The sequence below is a fragment of the Narcine bancroftii genome, chromosome 12 (genome assembly GCF_036971445.1).
Source record: "Narcine bancroftii isolate sNarBan1 chromosome 12, sNarBan1.hap1, whole genome shotgun sequence".
NCBI lineage: Eukaryota > Metazoa > Chordata > Chondrichthyes > Torpediniformes > Narcinidae > Narcine > Narcine bancroftii.
The window spans coordinates 11,831,239-11,846,149 of NC_091480.1; the positions used below are offsets into that span (position 1 = coordinate 11,831,239).

At 41.8% G+C, this 14,911-nt stretch overlaps 1 long non-coding RNA gene across 3 annotated transcripts in view; it reads left to right on the forward strand.

Annotated features, from left to right (window-relative positions):
• LOC138747690 (uncharacterized) overlaps positions 1-14,911 on the forward strand; it is a 178,471-nt gene that overhangs the window by 144,712 nt on the left and 18,848 nt on the right. Inside the window, exon 8 of one of the 3 annotated variants that reach the window (XR_011347619.1) lies at positions 1,593-2,178. The exons of 1 other annotated variant lie outside the window; for it this stretch is intronic. This is a non-coding gene — a long non-coding RNA (uncharacterized lncRNA). Of the gene's footprint in view, positions 1-1,592; positions 2,179-14,911 lie in introns of those variants that run through there. One more of the 3 variants, XR_011347617.1, reaches the window with a different exon arrangement.

Consider the following 14,911-nt stretch of genomic DNA (forward strand, 5'->3'; position numbering starts at 1 on the left):
CACTCAAATGTCGTGGAACTTCTGAATAGCTGAAACCACGTGCAGAAATATGCTGAATTCTCAACTCTGCTCTCTTGGGTAAACATGAAGTGACAAGAGAAGCTAATGTGAATCCAGATGCTGCCAAGCATGGCAAAAGTTTCCCAAGCTGAAATGTAAAGATTTCAGAAACAAGAGTGTTTTTGCAGCAAATAATGGACAAAAGCAACGGCATTTGCAAATATGTCCAGCATCAGAATACTAATAGAAGTTGAAGGGAGGAAATCCCCAAGAAGTGTGTTTGAGATAGGGTTTAAGATCAGGGTGAAGTAGGTCTATATTCTGGTCCCTTTTCGACAAGTTAAAGCCTGAGAAATAAATAAGAACGTAAGAAAGAGGAGCAGGAGTTGGCCATCTGGCCTGCTTCTCCATCTAATAAGGTTATGGTCGATCTAACAATGAACTCAGCTCCACTTCCCCAGCTGTTCCCCATCTCCTTTGATTCCCCCATTCTTCAAACATCTATCCGTTAGTGCCTTAAGTACATTCACTGAGGCTGCCTCTATTGCTTCAACACACAATCCGCTGGAGGAACTCTGTGTCACATCTTAATGAGAATTCTGGCCTGAAATGTTGACCATTCCTTCCCTCTCACTCTTGCTGTTCATCCCATTGAATGGCTCCAGATTCCAACATCTCCAGCCTGAGCAGAGAATTCCACAGATCCAATACTCTCTTTATTTCCTTGTAGAACCATAGGACCATAGAGCGCTACAGCACAGAAAACAGGCCTTCTAGTCTGTGACAACCATTGTTCAGCGAGTCTCAATAAACTGCCCCCATTCTATAACCCTCCAGACCTCTCCCATGTATCTATTCAATTCATTCTTAAAACTCAAGATCGAGTCCACACCCACCGCATCAGATGGCAGCTCATTCCGCCCTCCCACCCCTCTGAATAAAGAAGTTCCCCCTAAACCTTTCCCCTTTCACCCTAAAGCCATGTCCTCTTATATTTATCTCTCCTAATCTCAGTAGAAAGAACCTGCTCTCATTTACTCTGTCAATACCTCCCAAAATTTTGTAAACCTCTATCAAATCTCCCCTTAATCTTCTTTGTTCCAAGAAATAAAGTCCTAACCTGTTTAGTTTTTCCCTGTAACACCTGAAGACCCAGCAACATCCTAGTAAAACTTCTCTGCACTCTTTCACTCTTACTGATATCTTTCCTGTAGCTAGGTGACTAGAACTGCACACAATACTCCAAATTTGGCCTCACCAAGATCTGACATAACTTCAACGTCTCAAATGTTCTCCCCTAACTCTGGAGGCTCCATCTCCAACATCTAGTCTCACCTGCTAGTGAAATCAACCACTCTGCTTCTATCTTATCTATTCCCTTCATTATTTCAAAATGTCCCTCTTCCATCCTTCTAAACTTCAGGGAGCATAGTTTCATTAATCTGCACATACTGTCTGTTGATGACCCAGGACATCATTTGCAATGCCATAGCTAAAAGGCCAGGACCTGAAAATAATAGTTCTCCTGGTGAGGGAAGGGGAGGGAGATCGTGGGACAGGAGATATAAAGAATGTTCTTTGTTCATTTGCAGACCCCTCAGCTCAGTATCGTGACTCCAGCAATGGAGAAGGAAGTCAGCCTTTGAAACCCAACGCTTTTCAGATTGAAAATATGGGGTATATTGACATACCTACCTATGCCAGTTGCCCTGATATAGAATGTCCAACTAACCATGAGTACACTATCCTTGGATAGAGGGAAGTGTAGATTTTCCAAACAATTAGATTCCCAAAAGGCAAACAGGAAAGTCGACAGGTGCTAGGGTCCAGTGCTGTCATAAAAGTGCCGAAGAAACTCAGCAGGTCATGCAGCATCCATAGAACGTAAAAGTCAGTCAACGTTTTGGGCCTGAGCCCTTCATCCCCAAGAGATATTTTTCAGGCATTCCTTGATTTATAAAAGATTTGCGTTCCATGAAAACTGAAAATTTCTGGATTGATTTTATTTTGTAGTTATCACAGGGTATCTGCAGAAAGGAAAATTACATAAACTAGGAATGAACTTCGTAGCACCGGGAAGGTAATAGAATTATTTCACTGAAGCCTTTTCAAGATATGATGGAGTGATTGTGGGAGATGGAACTAAACCGTTTGATGGGGAGATTCTATGTCTGGGCCAAGGGGAGAGAGTCAAAATAATAATTTAATTGAATTTTAATTTAATCAGTGGTTCTCAACCTTTTCTGGTCTAAGGCCCACCTGGCTTCCGGCCTAACAATCCATGACCCAGTACTGGCAATGACTGAGCAATATTTTCAAGTCAGAGGCAGCTCTGTAAGAAACACATCTTTATCTAATTTAAAGTATTTTATTTAACATTTTTTAAAGACACACATGGAAACACTCTGTGGCCCACCAATGGGCCATGGCCCTGTGCTTGAAAAGTAGTAGCTTGAATACAGCATGGTAACAGGCCTTCCCAGCCCACGAGCCTGTGCCGCCAAAATACATCAATTAAGCTACAAACCCCATATTTTTCTGGAGGCTGGGAGGAAACCAGAGCAACCCGAGGAAACCCATGGCAATATAGGGAGAGCATACAAAATTCCTTACGGACAGCGCTGGATTCGAACCCAGGTCTCTGCCACTGTTATAGCATCAACTGTAATTGCATCAACTGCAATGCAAAAAGTGCCACCCTAAAGAGTTAGGTTGCTCATAAGTGAAAATAGGAGACACTTCTGAATGCAATGGAAAAATAGAACTCCCATCAGATTAGATTTCAGATTGATTGTCAGAGTACATACATGACATCACGTACAACCCTGAGATTCTTTTTCCTGTGGGTGCAGCAGAACTACCCCTAATTGGTAGTGCAAAAATTAAACTGTTCATGGTGTAAACATGTAAGCAGATCATGAATGTAAACAAACTGACTGCAATACAGAGAAAACAAAGAAAATAAATCAATAAAGTGCACAAGTAAGAGTCTTTAAATGAATCTCTGATTGATTTTGTCGTTGAGGAGTCTAATGGTAGAGGGGGGCCATCTTTCTGGAACCAACAGGTTACACGTGGTCAATAATTAATTTTAGATTTGGAATTGCATTTATTGTGGTTGGCGTGCTGTGCAGTGAACGAAAGCATAAAACCACACATAAGTTGGAGTGAGTTGAACCAACCAACTAGCTTTGCTGGAACTCTCGGAGAGCTTATCAGCATGGCTCCCATGATCGTTTGCACCCCCCACTCCCCCGGGGAGCATTACGATGTCAGCCCAGTGTGAACCTGCAGCTCCGTGACCCAGTTCGCTTGGGGATAAGTGCAGCTCGCTACATTTTTTTAATTCAAAATTATTAAGGTGGATTGGGTAAAGGATCTTCTCCAGTCCCTATATTCAATACATGACAACAGGCAGAACACTTTAAAGTAATGTGTAAGGACAGCTCTCTTGGATAGTCCAGAGAAGCCTTGAAAAGAGGGCAGGATCAGAACTGCTGCATTATTATTCTTCAAAGAGCCAGCCAGAAGAGCAATGTTATTTGGAGATCAGATGACTTCTAATTCTAGTGAGCATGTGCAATTCCTGTACCAAGGCAAGAGTGCCATATTGCCTGCTCACAGAACATGGAAATGGAAGCAGAAAAAAATCTTCCGGATACGGGAAGGTTGGCCAAGGTGAATGTAATTGCTCTTGGCAAATGTCCAGTTGCCTGGCATTCGAATAAGCATGAACTGCAGTTCCCTACAGCATGTTCAGTACACTGGCAGCCCTTCCCCTTCTTTGCAAATGTACAGCTAAAATTTAAGTAATATTTCTAAGGTCTCCAAATATTATTTTTAAATCTGCTTTTCATTCATCTCTCCCCAAGTTTTATTAATTTGTTCGCTGTGAAGCAATATGAAACATTTCTGGAATGGTATATATCTAGTTGCATGCTAAACTTGATTTCCTGATAACCTAGATTTCATGGCACCCTTGTGTTGTACAGATGTTGTTCCAAGGTATTTTGATTGTTGGATTGGCACCCACACTTGAATGTCCTTAAAACAAATCTCAGTACATCAATGGGTGTCTAAAAGAGCCAGATAGATTTCTGGTGAAATCTTTCATCAGAAAAAAAATCATTGTTACTGGGCAGTTTTATGACTATTTATTTCAGATTTTGTGTACAAACTAAAAATGTTTAACAAACAATGAGTCTTGAAGGGAGTCTTGTGGTTGATGGCTAACTTAAATATTGTAGAGTCATACCGGATGGAAAAATGCCTTTGAGAAACATAATTTATGCCTTTCATGTACAAAAGACCTCAGACCAAGAGTGTCAACATATCATTTTAAGAAGATTCTCAGATCTTAGGACAAACAGGAACTTGGCTATCTGGCAATTTTGTTGCCCTTAAACATGTATTTTTCATATCAGATGCAAGTTGCATCCATCCAAGAAGAATGCGCCATTTCAAAATCTGGATTTTAGTCAGCCATTTTGAAAAGTTATTTCCTTATAACGTTTGTGCTTGATGATCCCTGAAGTTCAGTCCAAATGATCAGGTTATTCATTTACCTTGTCTAATATCCAACGTGAATCCACATTCCATCTTTGAGGTCGTCTAATGGCTAAATTTCTTAATTTGTAAATTTCTTGACTATGGACCAAGAGAGTGAGTTTGAATTGTCGAGAGGTGAGTCTAGCGGACAGGAGGGAGATTGAAAACCTGGATGAATGGTGCACCAACAACAACCTCGCACTCAATGTCCCCAAAGCCAAGGAGCTGATTTGTCGACTTCAGGAAGGGAAAACTATTTTGGGTAACTTTATTGAAATAGTTAATAAACTAACTAAATTCCAAATTTCATTTGATAAAGTAGCTTTAGCTATGGCTAAGAAATGTATTGCAATTATTTGGAAATCCAGGTTCCCTCTACAGATAGCACGATGGAAGATAGGGATGAACAGTTGTACACCAATGGAAATTATCATATACAATCTAAAGAACAAATATTATGAATTTATAAAAATATGGCAACCATAATTGGAATATATATGGACCCAAATATAAATTTTAAAAGGTGCTTCTATTATTAAAATATAAGTGACCTTCCCAATGAAGACACTCTTTTTTAGCTTTAACTGTAAGCCCTGATGGTGCATGGATTTATACTGTGAAGGGGGTGGGATGGAAGGGGTTGTTGTGTTTTGTAAGAAAAAGTTTATAGATAATATATAATGAGGCTCAGACGTGGAGAAGACGAGCAAATTTAAGTTCTTGAGGACCATTATCTCGGAGGCAACTGCTCATGGCACCGTGACGAAAGCAGATCAGTGCCTCTACTTCCTCAGGAGTTTGCAGAGGTTTGCTATGACACCAAAAACCCTGACAAATTTCAGATGTATGGCGGCAAGTAGGGTGGCCAGCTGCATCGTGGTCTGGTATGGGGACACCAATACCCCTGAGCGTAAACCCCTGCAATAGATGGTGGACAGAACCCAGGACATCACAGGCCAAACACTCACCACCATTGAGAACATCCACAGGAAATCCTGCCTTGGGAGACCATCTACATATCTAAATTGCACAGTCAGTTTGTTTACATTTCTTTATTTGTTTACATCTTCATCGATGCAGTTTTTTTTGCACTACCAATAAGTGGTAATTCTACCTCGTCCACAGAAAAAAAAAGAATCTTAGGGTTGTATGCCATGACATGTATACACTCTGACAATAAATCTAAAATATGAAAAAAGAATCTGAAATCTGAAACTCCATAACGGCAGCAGCTGGGTATATAAATGGAATGAATGAAATTGTGGAATAAGCAGGTAATATTTGTAGTAGTGATATGAAACTGCTAGGTTGCACTTAAAGCCCATCGAGTTCATTGATTTCCTTCAGGGAAGGAGATGTACCATAGTTACATGTCATTCCTGATCAATTGCAAGGCAATGGACTCCAAATGCACTCAGTTCAAGGTCATTTAGAAATGGGCATTGAATACTGGCCCCACTAGTTCTATCCTGCAAAAATTAGGAGTATTTCTGGATTTCGAGACATTTTAGGAAAACTGAACAAACCTCAAAGCTTTCATAGCGCATTGAAAAAAAGCTAAAATGTTGACAGTAATTTGGTTTACAATTATTTCAATTATGAATAATGCTGGAGGGAGACCATTCAGGAACAAAGAAATATATGTGCCTGTATGATATATATAATAATAGACCATGAGGTTGGAATTGATGTAAGGCAAAAGGTAACCTGATGTCTGGCTCAAGAACACATTTTATCCAACAGGTATCAGGCTATAGAACCACTTTAACCCAAATCATTTAACTACCCGAGGACCACCAAAGATTTTAAATTATTTTCTTGTACTAATCGCAGCGGTGAATATTTACTTATCTCTCCTTTGATATTCATGATCTCATTTTGTGCCTTTGCATTTGTGCTCATTTAAATGTCTACCGTGAGGCAGACATTTACTGAGGCAGTAAAGGTTCCTAAAATCCAGACTGGTCGGGGATTGGGTCGGGCTGGATTTTCAGATTTTCCATATCCTTGGGCAGTACTTTTAACATTCAAATTTAAGGAGGAATAAAGAAGAGGTGAACAGGTAAATTTTGATCGTTTATTCATAAGTAAATTTATCAAATCAATCAGTTTAAAAACATAGTCAGCACTTGATGTAAACATGAATTTTCATGACATAAAGGAGTTGCGTAATGCTTCAAATTGTGTTTAAAAATGGATATTGTTAAAAAATACAGTATACAAATGAATTTCTTTGTGAAAATATTCCCTGTATTACCTGATCAGTCCTTGGAGGGGAGACCGCCCAGGAACCCCAGGTGCTGTAGGTTTCCGTGAGGGGCACTGGACAAAGGGGCGACTCTCTTTCTGCCTCACGGTAGACAAAGATTAAAGAATTTCATGTACGTTACATTCTCAATGGAGCATTACATGACAGTAATGGAACCTTTACCCTTTTTTAAGTGTGGTCACTTGTTGCCACTGTGCAACTGTGGCGCTTCTGCACGCACGCACACAAAAGCCCGCTAAATTTAATATGGACTCTCGGCTGGTCCGGATTTCTGGCATCCAGATTTTTGGACTTTTACTGTATTATTGCAGGTGTATCTTGCAGACTTATGTGTCTGAAGCAAGTAAGAATTCCGGTGCATCTGTACATTGTACTAATGTATACGACAATAAATTCACTTTGGACATTCAATGCATCCATTGATTATAATTCACTGTTGCAGACTTTGGGTGGGTGCTTGAGGAGGGCGCACTGCTCCTCAACCAGTCTCTGTGGCGTTCTGGTCCATTACACGGAAAGAGAAGTGTGCAATGGTCCTGACGAACACAAGCTTACAGCTGCAAACCATAAATGTTTTATGATGATTACCAGAACCCCCATCTGCATATTTCAGTTGCACATGCTCTATCTGTGTACGTGGCATATTTATTTTCTGCCACTGCTTCTGATATTTTTACCTCTGTCATAGGGCTAAAAGCATTAATTACTCTCTCTGCTGCTCATTGTTAGTGCTTTATTATCTCAGCGACCTCCCACCTTGCACCCTACATAAATGAGTCCTTACCCTGAATCTTGTACATCTTTTGCTGTTATGGATACCGTCTTGGTTTGGCAATAACTCAATTTTAATATTCTTTTTCACTCTTTCAAATTCCATTGTCTCCCCCACCTCTGTGACCTCAACAGACCTAAAAGATTTGTGCTCTCATTCATTTCTGGGCCACTTTATTTTCTTCACAGCATCATTGTTAAAAACTCTCTCCTGAACCTTGAAAATCCCTCCCTATTTCTCCATCTTTTAGCCTCAGTCTCTTGCAAACATTTTCTCAAAGCCTGTTTCTTTTTCTAATGCTGTTGATGCATTAAACTTTTGCAGATACTGCTGCTTTTAATGCCTTAACCATAAGACCATAAGACATTGGAGCGATAATAGGCTATTCAGCCCATCGAGTCTGCCCCATTATTCGATCATGAGCTGATCCATTTTCCCACTCTGCCCCACTACTCGGCCTTCTTCCCATAACCTTTGATGCCCTGGCTAATCAAAAACCTATCTATCTCTGTCTTAAATACACCCAATGAACTGGCCTCCACAACTGCCTGTGGCAATAAATTCCACGGATTTATCACCCTCTGGCTGAAGAAATTCCTCCACATTTCTGTTCGAAGTGGATGCCTTTCAATCCTCAAGTTGCACCCTTTTGTCCTAGGCTCTAAACCAAATGCAGGTTGTTAAAAGTGCAATAAGGGGACCAATTATTTGGACTCTCCAGAGAAGGAAAAGCAATTGGGCATCTCCTGAACCAACAATTGGGAAATAAATAGTGAAATAGGAGGGGTTGTGATCTGAAGAGAGTGAATTAATTAAATCAGGTCAAAAAAGGGAAATTAAAGAGTGAAAGAGAGGCTGGATTAAAAGTGAAAGAGAAAGAATCTGAAAGAAAAAAATAAAGCTTACTTCAATTGCAAAATTTGGAAGTTACAAAACCCCGCCTCTTAAAATCCAGTTTCTATCAGAATGAGACAATATGGTGAATTTGTTAATTTTCAATGCCTGGGAAAGTTATTTGCCAGTAATAACATTTACAAAGTTGTTTGAGGTACTCATCAATCATTAGCCCTAAATAACAGAAACAAACTTAGTTCATATCTACCATGCGAACATGACTTCCCACATTCACTACATACCATGAGAACATTGCAGCGCTGGAACAGACCAGGCTCTTTGGCCCATGAGGTCTGTGCTGAACACGATGGTAAATTAAACTAGATCTCTTCTGTCTGCACATCACCTCCTTCCCTCCATTCTGGTGTCTGTTTGGAAGCCTCCTAAATGCTAAAATCATGACTGCTCTTACCAGCACCCCTGGTAGCCCATACCAAACACTTACCACTCTCTATATTAAAAACAAATTGCCCTGCACATCTCTTTTAAACTGCTCCTCCCACCTTCAACGTTTCCTTTCTCATACTTGATATTTTTTACACTGGGATAAAGATTCTGACGATATATGCCTCTCAAAATTTAAGAAAACACCATTAGTGAAAGTAACAGAGGAAGAATGAAATGCAATATTTGAATCAAACTGCGCACTAGATTTTCAGGTGCGGTTACTTGGCCAGTTACGTATGGTATAAATAAGAGCCAGGACCATGATCCCCTTTAATATTTCGCCAGTAAGTTTAGGGTCAGTTTAAAGAGAAGTTGGTCTGTTGGTCTTTTGCACTACCAGACTGAGACCACTTGCAAATTGGGGGAAACATCTCATCTTCTGTCTGGGCACCCTCCAACCAGATGTCATTAACATTGACTTCTCTTCTGGTTCCTGTTAAACCACCCCCATCTCGTTTCCGTGTGTTCTCTCTCTCTCTCTCTCTCTCTCTCTCTCTCTCTCTCTCTCTCTCTCTCTCTCTTTCCTTTTCATAAGAATATAAGAAATAGGAGCAGGAGTCAGCCATTCAGCCCATCAAGCCTGCTCCACCATTCAATGCGAATCATGGCTGATCTAATGATAGGCTCATCTCCACCTACCTGACTTTTCCCCATATCCGTTAATTCCCCTCCTATGTAGAAATTTATCCAATCTTGTCTTAAATATATTAATTGAGGTCGCCTCCACAGCTTCAAATGGCAGCGAATTCCACAGATTCACCACCCTGTGGGAAAAGCAGTTCCTCGTCATCTCTGTCCTCAGTTTTCTACCGTGAAACTTGAAGCCAAGTCCCTTAGATCTGTCCTTCCCCCACCAATGGAAACATCTTACCTACCTCAATCTTATCTGTGCCTTTCATAATTTTATATGCTTCTGTAAGATCCCTTCTCATTCTTCTAAATTCCAGCAAGTACAGTCCAAGACGACTCAGTCTCTCGACAAAGGCTAAACACTCGTCTCTGGGATCAACCTGGTGAACCTCCTCTACGCCGCCTTCAAAGCCAGTACATCCTTCCTCAAGTAAGGAGTCCAGAATTGCCCGCAGTGCTCCAGGTGCGGTCTCACCGGTACTTTCACGGAGCCAAAATCAATTCTCACCTTTCCTCTTATCATATCCATATTAACACCTTTTGTTTGTTGGTCTGGACTCCTCCCCCCTCCCCTTTCCCCATTCTACCACCTTTCTCTCAGTTTTTATTTAGACCGGCCTGCTTTTTACTCATACTTTGAAGAAGGGCTCGGGCCCAAAATGTCAATAATATATCTTTACCTCCTACGGTCGCAGCAAGACCGGCTGAGTTCCTCCAGCATTTACTGTGTTTTTACTGTTGGAACTTGGTCATGGAATTACCTGTTGCAGTTCTACCAAGCCTTTCCATATCCTTACTGAATCACCAGGGGAAAATTCACGAGACATCTGTTCTCACTCCTTTTTGACTACATGCTGTAATGATGCCCAGTGCAGTAATAAATAGTTAAACATCTCTTGTGATGTTCCATTACTCTTAATTTTTTCCACATTGTTCTTTCTGGTGTTTTTGCCATTATTAGCCTTTTCTGTGCCTCGAAATCATTACCTAGTGCAGTGGTTCTCAACCTTTTTGTTCCCACTCACATACCACCTTAAGTAATCCCTTACCAACCAAAGAGCACCGATGGTGAACACTTAAGGTGATAAGTGATTGGAAACAAAAAGGTTGAGTACCACTGCCCTAGTGCTATGATAGCATTAAACTTTTCAAACGCTTTAAACCTTGCCCCAGATCCCTGCAGCCTTAACGCTCCCCTCACATGGCAACTTAGCTCACCTTTCTTTCCTTGTGGAGACTCGCGTGGAATGCACAACGTGGGTCCACCTTATGGAGACTCGCGTGGAATGCACAACGTGGGTCCATCTTGTGGAGACTCGCGTGGAATGCACAACGTGGGTCCATCTTGTGGAAACTCACGTGGAATGCACAACTTGGGTCCATCTTATGGAGACTCGCGTGGAATGCACAAAGTGGGTATGTCTTGTGGAGACTCGCGTGGAATGCACAACGTGGGTCCACCTTGTGGAGACTCGAGTGGAATGCACAACGTGGGTCCATCTTAAGGAGATTCGCGTGGAATGCACAACAGGGACGTGGGTCCATCTCCTCTCTGCTGAAAATCATGCTCTGTGTGAATCTCTGCCGACCTGGACGAGGGTGAGGAGGTGCCCTTTGAGAGGTGTACAAGATAACATGTGAATGGCAAGATCCTTAGGAGCCATGGCGTACAGAGGAATGTTGGGGTACAAGTCCACAGCTCCCTATAAATGACAACACTGTTGATAGGATGATGAAAAACTCACCTTCATCGGTCAGGGGACAGAGTAAGGAAATTAGGAAGTCAAATTGCCACTGTATAAAACTTTAGTTTGGCCTTAAATGGAGTATCATTTGCAGTTCTGGTCACAGGAATGATGTAAAGGCACTTGAGAGAATTCAGAGTGGAATTTGTTGTATCTTCCATGTTTCATTCGAAATGTTAATCCACAGAATAAGCCTTTCTTGTTTTCTCTGTAATATTAGAGAATGAAGGGTGACCTGATCGAGATTTATAAAATTGCAAAAGGCACAGACAGGGTTGATTATCACAGTCTTTTCCCACAGAGGGCATACCTTTCAGGAGAGGGGGAAAATTAAAGGTGAATTATGAGGCCCATCTTTTTACACAAGAGGATTGTATGTGTCTGAGATGTGCTGCCAGGGGAACTGGTGGAAGCAGATAGGATAGCAACATTTAGAGGCTTTTTGGGCACACAGCCTCTTTCAGCTGCTCCCATCGGGGAAGAGATACAGGTGTATCAGAGCCAGCACCACCAGGCTGAGGAAGAGCTTCGTCCCACGGGCAAAGAGAGTACTCAGCAACTAAATGAACAGCTCACACTAACCATCCGAGACTCTACTATTTATTAAACAATATTTATTTCATGTTATATTTGTCCTATGCATGTTTTTCTCATCTGTATGCATGTAATAAAAACATACTAAAATGCTGGAGGAATTCAGCCAGTCTTGCAGCGTCCATAGGTAATCGGGCCTGAGCCCTTCTTCAAGGAATAGGCAAAGAATAAGCAAAATAACAGGGGAAAATAGAGACAGTGCTAGCTGGGCAAGGAGTTCAGACCAACAAAAGGTGTTAATTGGATACGATAAGGGGAGAGGTGAGAATTGATTTTGTCTGTGTGAAAGGAGACATGGAAAAGGGAGAGAGACAGGACTGGGGAAAGGTGACGGGGGGGGGGGGGGAAGAAGTGAGGGGGGTAGTAGTTTTAACGAAAGCCAGAGAAGTCGATATTGATGCCATCTATTTGGAGGGTACCCAGTCGGAAGACGAGGTGTTGTTTCTCCAATTTGCTGGTGATCTCAGTCTGGCAGCGAAACTGGGAGATCCACGTTATTGTGGCAGATAGACCCAAAGCGATATGTGTGTGATGTTTGGTTGTCTATTTGCATGTTTTGCACTGAGGACCGGAGAACGCTGTTTTGTCAGGTTCTATTTGCACCATCAGATGATGAATAAACTTGAACTTGATTAAGTAGCAGGGAACAGAAGGTACAAGATCAGATACCTTAGCAGTATGTTGGGCAAAGACATGGGAGACTGAAGATACTATACCTGTGCTGGACTCTTTATGATCTGAATTTTAAGGATGGAAACAAAACTTTTGGCCCACTGAGTCTGCCCATCGTGCACAAATTCAACATTAATCCCATTTTAAAAAATTCTCTGCCCATTCTCATTAACGATCTGCCCCTGAGATCCTACCACTTGACTTGGCATGAAGGAAAATTTACAATGGCGACTGATCCTGACTGCATGCATGTTCTTGGGTGTGGGATGATACTGGACGAAGCCCATCCAGTCACAGGGAAACCATTCAAATGCCACACAGATAGCACCCAAAATTAAGACTAAACCCAGCTCCCTGGCGCTGTGAAGCAACAGCTCGACTACTCTGCATCGGAAAGACTGGGTGCAGACTGGGAGATCCCTTCGCTGAGCACCTTCACTCTGTTCGCATCAATGACAGGGATTTCCCAGGGGCCAACCATTTCCATTTGTACACCAATAGTCTGTCCATGGCCTCATGACCCAAACAAAGGTCACTGTATATTGGAGGAGCAACACTTAATATTCCACCTGGACACTCCAACAGGATGGCATCAATATCGACTTCGCCGGTTTCCGTAAATCCTCCTCTCCCTGTTTTCTGGAGTGCTCTTCCTCCCTTATCCACCGCTAGCCTGTGGTCTGTGCTCCTCCCCTTTCCCCTCCCCCATGCCTTTTTTAAGCCAGGCACCTGTCCACATTTTGCTCATACCTTGATGAAGGCTCAAGCCCGAAATGTTGGTTATATATTTTTATCTTTGCTATATCAAGTACACTGACCTGCTGAGTCTCCCCAGCATGGTGTTTTTAACTTTAGCTCGACTATTATGTTGTTGTTTTTGCTTCGTATATGTTTCATATTTACAGTTATCCTTATTCTTTCAACTGCGCTTGTCGGATCCTTATGCCAGTGCCCGTGTGTTTAGGCTTCCCACCTTCTCAGTTGCTGCATGAGATATTTTGCCTTCAGCCTCCATCTCTCTTCCTGACTGGCCGTCCATGCCTATGGTCAGCGCAGGGATCTTCTATGTCTTCGCTTTACACTTTGTGCCCTCCTTTACCATACACCATTGATGTTCTCTCCTCCTTTACCTTTCCATTCCTGCTTTCTCGAATCATGTACCCCATCTCCCTTTTAATAATAAAGGTTGGTCTTTATTACAAAGGGAGAAGGGTACAGAATTTTGCTAATGTGTATTGGATTTTAGTGAGACTGAACCAGAAGTGTTGAATACAATGTTGGTCTCCTTATTCGAGGAATGGTGTTTTTGCCTTGGAAACTATGCAGAGGAAGTTCATTCGGCTAATTCTGGACTGCTGATGGGTGAAGGGAGGGAGGGTTGCTGAGACAAAATCCCCGGCAACCTAGAACTATTGTTTATTAACTCAGGGTAAAGGGATATTCATTTGAGACAAGTTGACAAAGAGGAATTTCTTCATTCATCAGAGGATTTATTCTCAGACTGGAGATATAATTTTACACTTCAGGAGAATCTTTGCATGGGGATCAGGAAGAAAAATTAAGCAGTGATTTTATTGAGTTAGCTCCTGCCTCTGTTCTCTTGATCGAGCCATGAGGAAGGAGGTAGAGGTGCCATGGGGTTCATAACTCCAGGTTCAGGAATAGTTGCTACCCCTCAACTATCAGACTCCTGAACAACGGACTCGTATTTTGCTCATTATATTTGTTCCTGCACCTGCTTTTGTACAGTCGGTTTGTTTACAGTTTTTTCTTTCTATGAGTACAATTTACAGTTACAAATATCTGCCTGCCCTGCAGAAAAAGAATCTCAGGGTTGTGTGTGTGGCGTAGGTAATCTGTTTATTGCTCAACACAATCTACTGAGGAACTCAGTGGTTTGACCAGTGTCAAGGGGTGAAAGAGAAGGGTTGAAGTTTTGGCCCAAAACGTGAATTGTTACCTTTTCTCCTTCAGATGCTGCTCGACATGCTGAGGTCCTCCAGCAGTCTGTGTTTGGTTTTAAGTTCCAGCATTTGCAGTCTCCTGTATGTCTCTAATCTGTTTATTAGTTGAAGAAGCTTTGGCCAAGTCACTGAGGGGAAGGCTTTTTGCATCCACCTGATCTTAAAGCATAATCTACATCAGTACTTCTCAGCATCCGTTCTGTGGAGTATGTGGGTTCATGATTCGTGTCCTGTGACAATGCGGCAAAGACAAATTTTACTGACATAATAAAAAAGGAAGACACAAAGCAAGGTTGTACGCTTCACGGCAAATAGCACAAAAATCATTGCCACCAAAATGACTCAAATAAAAAATTCTGTTGGTGGTTTGGAGGTC